Source organism: Clinocottus analis, unplaced genomic scaffold, assembly GCF_023055335.1.
Source record: "Clinocottus analis isolate CAN_PGR_092001 unplaced genomic scaffold, fCliAna1.0.p SCAF_4, whole genome shotgun sequence".
NCBI classification, from domain to species: Eukaryota; Metazoa; Chordata; class Actinopteri; order Perciformes; family Cottidae; genus Clinocottus; species Clinocottus analis.
The window spans coordinates 6,828,932-6,841,799 of record NW_027176153.1 but is presented as its reverse complement, the minus strand read 5'-3'; positions in this window follow the sequence as shown (position 1 = coordinate 6,841,799).

Sequence of the window (12,868 nt, the reverse complement as noted above, 5' to 3'; positions counted from 1 at the left end):
AATATGTGACGTGAAAGACAACTCAACATGAACGTGCATTTTAGAAGGAGAGACACCACGCTCATTTTGCAGCTCCATAGTTGTAAATTGGATTTTCTACTAGAAAATGAATACAATATTTGTCTCTTACTGTCTGTCTGAGTATACCCGTTCTCTCTCTGTCTGGAACGCTCATTCCATATTCAATCCACAACATTGAGCAGAAAGACGTCTGAGGGAAACTGCAGAGTAGTTTGAACATCTGTGGCTCCATAATATGAGCAACACCTTTCTCATAATCGGTCGTCATTTGTTCAATTTAAAAATATCAACTAGAGAAGCTACAAAAATGATTTTCTTGCCTAGATCATCTCCTCATGATACTGGCCACCTCTGGTAAAACCGCCCACATCCTCAGATGAACAGGTCATGTGATTCTACCCCGGTAGTATCACGGCATATGTTAAGAGTGGGACTCAGGCCATTTTATTCTGCCTAAGGCAAAAGACAATGTGACTGAGGCGATTTCCCAAGCTTTTCAAGATGGCATTTGGAAGCTAGCATTTAAGCTAGCAATTTAGTTAGCATTTTTGAGAGCATTTTTGTCAATGAAAATCTCATTTGAACATAATATTAGTAATTTCAACATAATTTGACCGGTATTACAGTCTGCCTGCTGTGCAGTGTGTCTAGAGGCAGCTTGTGCACCCCCTTCACAATTGGTCAAGTTTTTTGTGTTTTCTGATAAAAATGAAAAAATGACGATATCGAACATTAAAATAATAAATTGTGTCCAGTGCTGCCAATATAACTGGAACATGTACCTATAGTTTGGTTGATACAAAGCCTGAAAACAGGTTCAAACAGTCTGTGCAGGATGGTGGTGGGTACCAGGCAACTTTTGCTAATGGACAAACCAACAATTTTGCCTTATCCTGTTGCGTTGCACGCTGAACAGAACAAAGCACAGACTTTCGCTGCATATTAATGTGACGGAGAATGATAGTGTCCCCTCTACAGCCGAGCCAGAGAGCATCCAGATTTGGCAGCGCAGCCCGGGGCCACCCAGAGCGATGAGTAAACCTGAGACTTCAAACAAGCGGAGAGGGAGGATAAATATTACAAACCCCGGCAAGACAGAGGAGAAGAGAGAGAGAACAGGCCGAGGCGAAAGGGACAGTGTGTGATAATGAGGCAGAAGAAAGAGAGGAGAGAAAAAAAGGGAAAGAAAGTGCCAATCACTGAGCTGGTGTGTAGTGAGAGTGTACCTATCTGTACACAAGTGTATGTGTGTGTGTGTGTGTTTATGAGGTGAGTCTGTCTCTAAAGTCTTATGGTACTAAATTGCAGATCTCGACATGCATGTTTGTTTGTGCATGTGTGTGCGTGTGTGTGTGAGTGTGTGTGTGTGTGTGTGCGGGTGAACTTTGTTTTTATCATATGTGGTTATCAATAGTCAGTGTATACAGTAAAAATACAGGAAAGAACCGGAGAGTTTGAGGATACCTCAAGGTTCTTCTTCTGTTAAGCACACACACACACACACACACACACACACACACGCACACACACACACACACACTGATCGCAAATATAACCAAAATGATTAAAAAATTTTGGGATCAGGGAGCAGAATCTTAAATTTGGACCTGCTCCTCCTTGAGCAGGCCCAGCTGACATTGGGAGATTGTATACTGTGTTATTGCTTCATGGATTTCAACCAAACGTCACTGTCTGACACACGGTTACATCTCTAGTGACTTGAATTGCCGTTCTTCGAACAGGTCCCACTCCCACAACCTCCTCTCCTTCTTTCATGTTAACACACCACGCCTGCTATCTTTGACTGGATTCACTTTCACACAGACAGACACACAGACAGACAGACAGACACACAGATAGACGCACAGACAGACAGACAGACAGATAGACGCACAGCCATCTGAGTTGATTAGTTTGTTTGTGTGTAAGATGCCCTTGTTGCGGGCGGACCGTGCGAGCCCCGTTGCTGTGTTGCCGCCGGCTTCCTGTCTGTACCGGCCTGTTTCCTGTGTGCGTTTTGCCTCCATGACAGGACGCCTGCAGGCTTCCTCCCCCAGATTACTGTGTGTGGCTCTGCTGATAAAAAGCGTACTGCTACCGTGTTTTTCTCTCCCACCCCCGCCTGCCCGCCACCATCTCTCAGTCTATTCCTGTTTGACGTTTTCTCTTATTCCGTCACTACATGACTCTGTTTTCAGCTCTGATGGCCATGCGAAAACATTCGCAATGATCACATCGGTCTCCATTCCGGCTAATAGAGATGCACAGAGGGTCCTGAGAAAGACAAAGTGTCTCGGTCACATGTTTTTTGTTTTTTTTCCAGCCAGACGAATGGACTGAAGACAGACCAAAAGAGGCGGGGTAAGGGATAGGTTTGAGATGACCAGCATTAGGCATTCTTCTCTTCCTCCTCTCTCACTCAGCCTTAGCAAACAGATTGCTTGGCCTTGGATGGAGTGAGTGTGCGCGAGTAGAGGGAGCGTTTGGAGGAGCGAGATAGAGAGACTTTGCCCTGATTTATGCCCTGTTTCTAGGCCGCAGCATTCATGTAACACCCAGCAACCTCCAATCCCCCCTTGTCTTCTGTAAAGTTCAAGGAGTAATTGTTACTGAAAATGCGCCTCAAAGCATTAAACTTTTCTGCACGAATGATCCAGCCTCAGATGCTTCCCCGCCGGCCCCGTGTGCACACAAACAGCTCAAACCCTGGCTGCTGTCACCGGTTTTGCTAACCCATCACATTGTTGCGTTACAGCGCTGAATGCCTTGAGCTCTCCTGGGAACCAAAACTGGAAACATTGCTTGGAATTCCCAACAAAGAGGAGCCCTGCGTGTCCCTGACTCCAGGAAAAAAAAAATGCTGTTTACTCTCTCGCTGCCCCTTCTCACCCCACTGTGGCCCCATTGGCTGTCAGCGTAGCCATTCATCCTGAGAGGAGCCAATGAGCAATAGGCCCCGGCGCCAAGTGGAGCCAATCAAACTGCACAAGATTGTGACATTGAGGGAGATGCTGGGAATAGCCGGCCAGTGTTTATGGGCTCCTGCCGGCGTGACATAAAGCAGAACCCCCTGACGGGAGAGGGAGAGAAGAGAAAAAAAAGCAATTAGGCAATTACACCATCTAGTCCTATGAGGATCCCACATCACACTGTTTTCTTAGCCTCTTCAGGGGCCAATAAGGGACAACCGCCTGCTGAAAAATGATCGGTGGAAGGACCGGTGGAGGATGGCAGGGAAGAGGAATGGGAAGGAAAGAGGGATGGGAGGGAAGGCTGGACGGCAGAGGGATAGGAAAGGGAACGAGAGGGAGGAGGTACGATGAGGAGGCGAAAGTGAGGGAGAGTTCAGAAACGGGGAGGGGGGAAAGTGGAGGAAGAAGGATGTTCAGGGAAAAAGGAAGAGTAAAGTAAGAGTCAGTCAGATGCTGAGGATTTGAACCTCAGAATAGTGGAGTGAAAAGCAAATGGCTGACATGACGTAAATCGTAGCTCTGAAGCCAGATTGATCGGTAGATGGCGTAAACTCGGGTTACTCCGCCCACCGCATGTGACACTTCTCTTTTACCTGATCATTTGTTAGGACTGCGAGGCTGTGCTTGATTGACATCTCCCTCACGGTCCTAGCTTTGATCGCTCCTGTAAAGGCGGGATAACTTAGACATCGATCTTCCTTATTGGTTTATGGACTGCGATATAGCTCCACCCAGCATAACCCAGAGCAGAGGTCTAATCAGCCTGAATAAGTGAAAACACCTGTGTGGGTGTGCCGGGTTTACCTAAAGTTTACTTTACTCATTTATGACTGCTATGGCAAATAGTAGATATTTATGGTTGGAATAACCTCCATATTTGTATTTAGACTGCTGCTGAATTAAAGTAAATATTACTCTCACGATAAGATTTAACTTACATTTTTAATTTCCACTGCACTATTATATTTTAACTTTATTTGTACAGGGGGAATACAGAGAGAGGAATGCTATCTTCTTAAGGAACGCCCTGCTCACATCAACACTTCTCTAATGTAAGGCCACTACGGCACACACACACATATGTTGCTATCATTGCTGCTAACTCACGTCTCCCTAACTGCAGTTTTTCTACGAGGCAACAGGTGGGCGTAACAAGTGGGTGCAACAGACATAAAACGTGTAACAGTGTCTGGTGTTAACCAGAGAGAGAGAGAGAGAGAGAGAGAGAGAGAGAGAGAGAGAGAGAAGTTGTGTGTTGATTACCGCCCAGAGTGACTAAATGCATCTGTTAAGGGCTAAAACCAACCAACCGTTGCACATTTGCACCACGGTACTCTTATTCCTTTCACTTTTAAAGGGCTGTGTATGTCAGGTGAGCAGAGTAGACAATGATAGATAGATAGATAGATAGAAAGATAGATAGATAGATAGATAGAGAAAGTCAAGATGTCAAATTAAGTAGTCAAAGTCGGTCCAGTGAGCCGACATGCGCACCACCAGGGACCCGACCCACTGAAGTGGAACTGGGCCATAATTCATGTTATTAATTACACCTGTGCTTACCCTGCAATGACGCGTCTACATTCCAGTGAAAAAAGGACCTGTTGGATGTCATTTCTGGGTTTAGGTTGCATTATGGGAAATGCAGTCACCTGCATTTTGGAGGCTTGACTGCTCTGCTCAAATGCAACGCACGCTTCTGGCAAGACGGGGGACACTCAAATCACAGTGGTACATTTTGTATTTATTCCTGCTCCGTGTTTATGGATGAGGGGAGAAAAGATTTTAAAAAATGAAAAAGAAATCAGGAACTAGGTTTGAATGAAGCAACTTAAGAAGGAGCTCCAGCTGAATTCCATCAACATGTTTTCATGGCGCGGCAATCCGGGCGAGAGTCATGGCGGTGTGGATGCTTAGTCACAGGATCAAACCTGAAGCTGGCAGTGGACCCACCAGAAACCGATCCATCTTCCTGCAGCAATGAGCAAGACACCTGGGTGGTCTTGCATCGCTCTCGCCCATTCTCTCTCCTTGTAAGTCTGTCTTTTTTCCACTGTGCCTTTTCACTCCTTCACATTGCTTTCTCTCCGTTCTCCCTTCTCTCTCCGTGCATCCTTTTCAGCCTTTGTCATGTCCAACCAGCAAACTGCAACATAAGAACCTAGATAAAAGTCCTTAAGAGTTTTCCGCAGTGCTTCTTGATTTTTCTTTTGGGGGAGGGGGGAATGGGCCTCTCCTCCACTTCCTATCATTTGACTCTCTCTTGGTTTCAAAGCCAGTTATTCTCTCTCTAAGTATGCCATTGAGAGACACGTAAGGTCCTCCAAGACCATTTCAAAACCAATAAACAATTGTCAAGTGAGAGGAAAAGCAGAGGGAGTGCGGTACACTTTAAAAGCACATCAAAGGCCGGAGGAAGGAGAGGCATGAGGATGGGAAACGTGGAGGGATAGGAAAACACACACAGTCGCGGTTCCTTCACTGGAAAGTAGTTATTCCCAAGATTGGGTCAGGACCCAAAAGTAGGTCACAGGATATTTGATTTGGGTCTGCAGAAAGAATTTGCTGAATTTCGGCATTAGTCTTTTAAGTAACATTTATATTTGCAGTACACCTTTGTGCCACATGAGGGAGTCTGAATCACCGAATCCCCGATAAGTGTAGCCTATGTAGGGCTATAAAGTATTAAACAATGTGAATATGTTTTTAATAACATATGCATGAACAAAGTTGTAATGTGTTAGATGTGTATCTCCTTGAAAGTGATGGTTTACCTGTTCAAGATAACATGAGGTGATGTGGAAATGACAAGGACGCTAATTTACACACATATTCACTTTTCTCTGTATTTATAGGTGATTTGGGTCTATTGTTTGTCATTTATAAAGAGTGGGTGCCCAGAAATAAAAGGTTTGAGAAACACTGGACTTTACATTGACATGCTTTAGTTCCCTTGAGACTTAGCCTAACGCTAACCATAACTACCACCCTAATCCTAACTCTTACCCTAACTTACACCAAGTTTAAATGATTTCTGTGTATTTTGTCCCCAAAAGGGAGGCGAGTCCCCACAATGTGACAAAAAGATTTAGGTCCCCACAACGTCCACACACACACACAAACAACACATGGATGTGGCAGACGATGTTCAGAAATTACATTTTTGCTCATGTTAACTCAGCGGTTCTCAAACTTTTTCTGTCACGCCCCACTTTGGAGGAAGCAAAATGTTCGAGCCCCAACGTCCCAACAACATTGGAAATTTTTTTTTTGGAGACTCCTCCATCCGTGCTTTTTTAATTAAAGAATCACTTTGTTAAAACATTATAAATAAAGTTATACATGTGCAAACAAAAACTCATATTTGGCCAAAAAGATTACCAAGGAAGCCGGTTGGATCCCTGTTTTCTCCACACAGTTTCATGTTGAAGTGTCCTTGAGCAAGACACTGAAGCCCCAGTGCTTCACAGCAGCAGAAAGCTCCTTAATTACTAAGGAGATTTGGGCAACTAGCGGCTAACTTAGTCTCAGGCTGCTACTTTGATCAGGCTACCAAACCAAAAGTCACATCACTTGAGGTAACTTGTCAAATGACACGCAGTTTCCTCTGGAGACAGTCAAACTTGTGTACAGTACAACGTCTTTAACATGGGGTAAAACCCATAATTTACAAGACAGGTGGATGCCTGGCAAGGAATTCCCCCTCACACCTCCACTGTCTGACACCTCCCCCCCACATCTCTCCTCCCTGGTCATGCTTGAGGAGCCAGGCTGGCTGAGACAGAGGGAGCCAACCCCTCAGTAGGGCGGTGGAGGATGGGAGGGGGAGAGAATTGGGAGAGGAGGGAGATAAGTCGACTTCACAGCCCGTGACATAAATCACATCAAGACATGACAGTAGGACATTGACCAGGGCCGCTGATAAAGCCCAGCAGGGAGGGAGAGCGAGGGAGAGACGGACAGAGCAAGAGAGAGCAAAGTAAAAGAGAGAAGACGAGGAAGAGGAGGAGAAGGAGGAAGAAAGGCCCTTTCAGGTTATTATTACCCCTAGAAACTCCCAATCTTCAGCGATCAGTAGTCACTAATGAGTGAGTTTGTAGAGGTTGCACAGTGAGTGGGTGGCATTGTTTAATGTGGCTATCTGCTTCTGCTGCCCTCCATTGTTACACGGAGGCTAGTTGGGTTATTGAGTTATGTATGCGTGCGTGCGTGCGTGCGTGTGTGTGTGTGTGTGTGTGTGTGTGTGTGTGTGTGTGTGTGTGTGTGTGTGTGTGGAGTAGGGCATCATGAGCTCATAGTCTGTGAAGAAAGATTATCTGTGAGGTGATTAGACGGTCCAGGGAAAATGGGTGTCGATTGATGCAGATTCTTTGTGTTATTGGTTTGGACAACTGGAGCTGCTTCTTCAGCAATGTTTTAACAATAATTCATGGGGCAACAAAGCAAAGCAAAAGCTTTTCTTTTTTTCTCCCTTTTTGGACACTCTGGCTCTCTGCTTCTACTCAAAGGTCAACACAGTCAAGACCGATTACAATTGTTTGAAGGAGCAAATTTACAGATTAAAGTTTGTCAAAGAGGATCTCAATTTCATGTCCTTTTTTTTTGTCCATGCCCTGTGGACCAACACTTAGAAACGCTTTTTGATTGAATTATTTGATTTATCAGTGCTGACCAAATATTCTACAAATTACTGTTGACAAATAAATGTGTTTTATGATGTGACAATGCAATGGTTAAGGTTTGGTTAGGGCTGGGCACAATGTTTAGTTTTAGATTTGGATTCAAATAAGCACAGATCAAATTGCAACTTCCAGATAAGGGTAGGGGACCATTCTGTCATTAACTTATTTAACTATGGTCTTATTTAGGTAAATGATCTGATAACTCAAGCAAATTCAAACAAATCCTGTAAATTATTAGCAATTATGTTTAGCTCAGGTGTGTGAAAGTGTTACCAAACATATAGAAATCTACTTGTTCGGAGCTTTTTTTGCACATGAGGATGTTCTCCCTCAGCTTTTGCTCTCTCACTCAATGGGCATTGAGAAAGAATTGGGGTTTGATGGCTCTACATTTGTGCCACATTGCTGTTTACTCGAATGGCTAAGTTGTTACAAAAAACAAACATCTCTCCATACACCGATATGCTCCGCTTGGTTGCAGAAGGCCCGTACATCACTGAGACAGCCATTAAATGCCAGCAAAGAGTGACTGTGATGAATGCCAAAGCCTTGCAGCTCATACATGCAGGCAATCATTTCATGGTTTAGGTTTCCAATTCTTTGGAAGACAACTTCTAACAAGTAGAGAAAAGTAGAAAGTCAAAGAAACCAAACCTCATGGTGAATCACTAATTTGACTTAGAAACTCATATCTTTAACTTAAACATGATTATTTGTATTTCTATTGTGCATAACAGCAGAAAGTTTTTGTACTCTTCAGTGATTTATGAGGCCTGAGAACAGGTCATCCTGTTATCTTTATAAATCATCAAGCCTTAGCAAATTGCAATAGAAACATGCCTTTGTTTCTCTCCTGCAGGTGTCTTCATTGAAAATCGTGACTGATATGTCTCTCGCAAATGTTTTGTAAATTTATCTCAATGTCATTTCTGACTCAGAGCTGTATTAAACGGTTACCTGGAGTAAAACTGAATCGTGTCCCCTCACCGACTCCAACTGGTGGCTGCTGAGGTCTCCATTCGCTCTTAGCGGCGTCCTGTTGGCATCCTGTCAAAGTCAAAGTCCTTAAGTTGCTAACTTGCTACTCGCGTTAGCTAAGGCGGTGGCAAGCTACTGCTCGATTGAAAAACAGTTCAACGTAAATCTTAAAAACAGAACATTTGTGTTTGGCTTTTTGAGCAAATTTCCTGAGTAATATTAAAGAGTTTAAACTGATTGCCCATCTGATTTCCCACCACATAAACCTTTTGTACTGTAAAAGGTTCATTGTTTCTATGTTAAAATACATGATATAATGAATACAACAGTAACAAAAGGGATAATTTAACAGTTTTTGACTCATTTGTTCTCTGGATAATGTAGAAGCGAGACTCAGTAGGGATACTGTGACGCTGTAAATAGTTTATACTGACAGCTTGGGACAATCCTAAACTACAAAAGACAATGTGGACATTTCTCCAACTGGCTCATCAAAGACATCAAAGTTCAAGAATTCATAGTCCTCCGCTCCACTCTAAGCCCACAGCCCCCTCGCAGACCTTATCAGAGAGCTGTGACGTAAGCCTGAGCTCTCTCTTTCTCTGAACATTGAAACCCCCACCAGTGCAACTAACAGAATTGAGTGTGTTGTGTTTGCCAGACTTGCTGCTGGAGACAGAAACCAACTGGCTTCGAAATCCTGTCGCCAAGAAGAATGTTGGTATTGTACGTTTCTGCAGACCACGAGATAGGTTGAATCAAAAATAGGCTTAAATAGGTTTTTTCATCAGCCTCTTATCACACTTACAGAAAGGCACAATGATTAGCGTGTTGAAACAATTGGTTAGATTGAGGCAACAAAACTTCTTAGTTAATGTTAAAAAAAGATGGTTTATATTGAAATAACATAAAAACTTTACGTAACACCTTAGAAATGTTACTACCGTAAATAAATTCAAGCATAAAGGAACAAATGATGCAACGTAACAAATAAATAAATAAATAACAAACGCTCGAAAAGCAACATTGTGACACAAGTGTCATGTTATATAAGTGTCATGTCCTGTCTAGTTATATAATGTTATGTAACTAAACTAGCAACACTTTTGTCGTTTAGTTAGTTAATTTATTACCTATTCTATTTCACTGTATACTTATACACTGTACATCCATTGCATTTTTTTATTTACTTTATTATTTAATTTTTTATAATATGTACTGCTCTGCTATTTTATTGTATTATTTTATAGTGTTTTTTTACTTAATATTTTTATTTTTACTGCTACAAACAAAGTATCCATCTATCCATCCATCCAAACGTCTACTTTTAGTCTACATGGGACACAAACAGAGGTCTCAACCGGTCCGAACAACATTTAGTGTACCTTCGTCCTTGTTATACTCCTAGATTTACCATGTAATTACTGTAAAAAAATAACAACCTCTCCATATTCTTTTCACTTACTCCAAATGCAAAAACATGCAACATTAAAAAACAACAACAATGTAGACCTTCAACGTACCCCCCGCTTGCAGAATCCTACGATGCCATTAGATTTTCCTGGTGACTCAGCTGGGCGTCTACCTCCTCAACACTTTCACCAAGTTCAAACTTGCAACCGCTGCCTTGTACCGCTGCACAGCAAACGCTCACTGGGTGATTTACTGGGTGATTTACTGGGTGAGGAGACAATGGTAATCCACGGGGTCAAACATAAATGTGGGTCTTAAAGAGAGACAGAGAGAAGAAGGATAGATGATTATTATACAGAAATGTGTCCTTGTGTGAATGTACCAAAAGTTTGTGTGTGTGTGTGTGTGTGTGTGTGTGTGTGTGTGTGTGTGTGTGTGTGTGTATGTGTGTGTGTCTGTGTGTGTGTGTCTGTGTGATGTATTTGGGTCTGGGTCCCCCTGGACAGTGGGGCCTGCTGCCTGTCACGGTGAGTGGCCTTATCTTCCCCAAACATTTACTTAACCCTTTGTCTTACAGGACCCAGGACAATGAGACAGGCATGAGGAATCCCAGCATGTACACCCACACACACACACACACCCACCCACACACACACACCCATAGAAAAAGACACACAGAGTTGCTTTTTGATACCCGACCTCCCTGATTACACCGAGTTGCCCTGCACACCTTTTGGTCATGCTTCACCCCATATAGACATTCATAATACCAATCAATCACCACATGCTGTGCTGGATCCTACCGTACATGCATGTCATCTCTATAACATACAGCATATGCTCAACTCCATAAGAAAATAAGTGGTTCCCTTGTGTATGACATTCCTTTTTTTGTGTGATTTATGGTCTATTCTTTGATAAAGGTGAACCCATATTGTATTACGACCTTTGTTATGTTGTTTTTTTTGCAACAGATATATGGAAGTTGCCATATTTGGAACTCGGAGAAGTGAGGTAGAGACGTCACATACGTCTCTACGTATCATTGCATAGAAACATAATGAATGAAAAAGGAAGGGAGGTGTCCCTAAACGGTTTGATTTGGATCTAAAATGAATCATCGGCTCAACTCAACACCCATGGGAGGTTTTTGGAGTCAGATTTTACACGGAGCTCCACCATCGTCATCAAAACACAAACTGAGGGAAGAACATGACAGCTGTGCTGACTTTTAGGGATTTAGGCTCAACACACATTTTTTTTTCCAGACACAGCAGTGTGCTCAGCTCAAATAAACCCCAAATCCACTGAATTATAACCATTTACAACAGCAGAAATGAGTAAGGATTGTGGCGGCCCCTGTGGATAAAAGCGGTAGTGTTTCCAAGCACCAGATTGTCTAGAAAACCTCTTATTTCGCAGCAGCATGATCTGACAGTCAGTGCTGGTTCTGGTTCTGGTTCTCGCGTGCCTCCCTTCCCTCTAGTGGACCAGGCAATACGTCCTCGGTCTCTGGCAGTGTGGCATTGTTATTGGCCCCCAGTGTTGAAGTGTGTTTAACGCTACATTTCATTGCATTTTCTTCCCCAGTCCACAACATTGCCTGATTTTACATTAGAGAGACCCCACTTTTCATTGACGCCAGAAGCCCGACTCGCCTACGTTACTGGTGAACCTTCAGGCATGCAACCAACTTAATGGTCATGAGACACCATTTGACATGATTGGGCCATTCCTTTTGATTGCCCCGTCTCTTGTTCTGGCTGGGCTGGCTGGAACTATTTATTTCTTCTTTGCGTTTGAGCCGCTTGTCTCGGCTGCTGTAAAGCCAGTTATCAGTACGTCTAGCTAATGTGAGAGAAGAATGCAGCAATCAGCCTTTGTTTCTGTGTCAGCGAAAATGAGGTAGTATGCCAGCAAGTATGTGTGTGTGTGTGTATGTGTGTGTGTGTGTGTTTACATATATTTGTGTGCATGCATAAATACTAAAGAAGAAGAAGAAGAAGAAGAAGAAGAAGAAGAAGAAGAAGAAGAAGAAGAAGAAGGGGGAAGACAGGTGAGGATGATCACAAAAAGGGCTAACTTCTGCTGGTTCCTTAGTGTTCATTTCATGGCCCTTCACAACAGCAACCATGTCGAGTGGGTATCATACAAGTGTGAGTCTGTGTGTTTTTGTCCTTCACTGGCTTGTCTGAAGCCGGCATATAAACCGCTTGCATACCGCGTGTCATGAAACGCCATGTCATGAAACGCATTCCGGCGTGTCATTTAACTCCACATATCAGCATCAGCAGGCCACGATTCAAATCCGTCGCAAAAGAGAAGGTTCTGAGTCCAATCTTTCTTTTTCTTCACTTCAGTTTATTCAATTATAACGATAAGAAGTAAAACATTTAAAACTGATTGAGGCTTCAGTTCAAATTGTAAACGTCTCGCTCTCTCTCTCTCCCTTCCCGGGTAACCCAGCAGCTCCTCTTGGCTAAACCCACTGCAGCCAGTCAGTCTTTGGTCCGTGCATTCTTTCCCCCCGTGGAAATCAACGAAATAAATAGGGTGCATCCCAGCGCAGGAAGCGGAGGGGAGGCTGCTCCACGGGTTATCCAGAGTGCACATTCAGAAGCTGCAGACAGGAACAGATGAGCCAGCAAGACGGATGAAGGTAGGGACTGAGAAGTTAGAGAGGGAGAGAGAGAGATGGCAGCTGACAAAGGCAGGGGAGAGCCAAACAGATGAAGGTACAAAGGAATGGAGAAGCAGAGAGCAGGGGAATGAACTTAAAACGAAAAAAGGGAGGCTTACTTA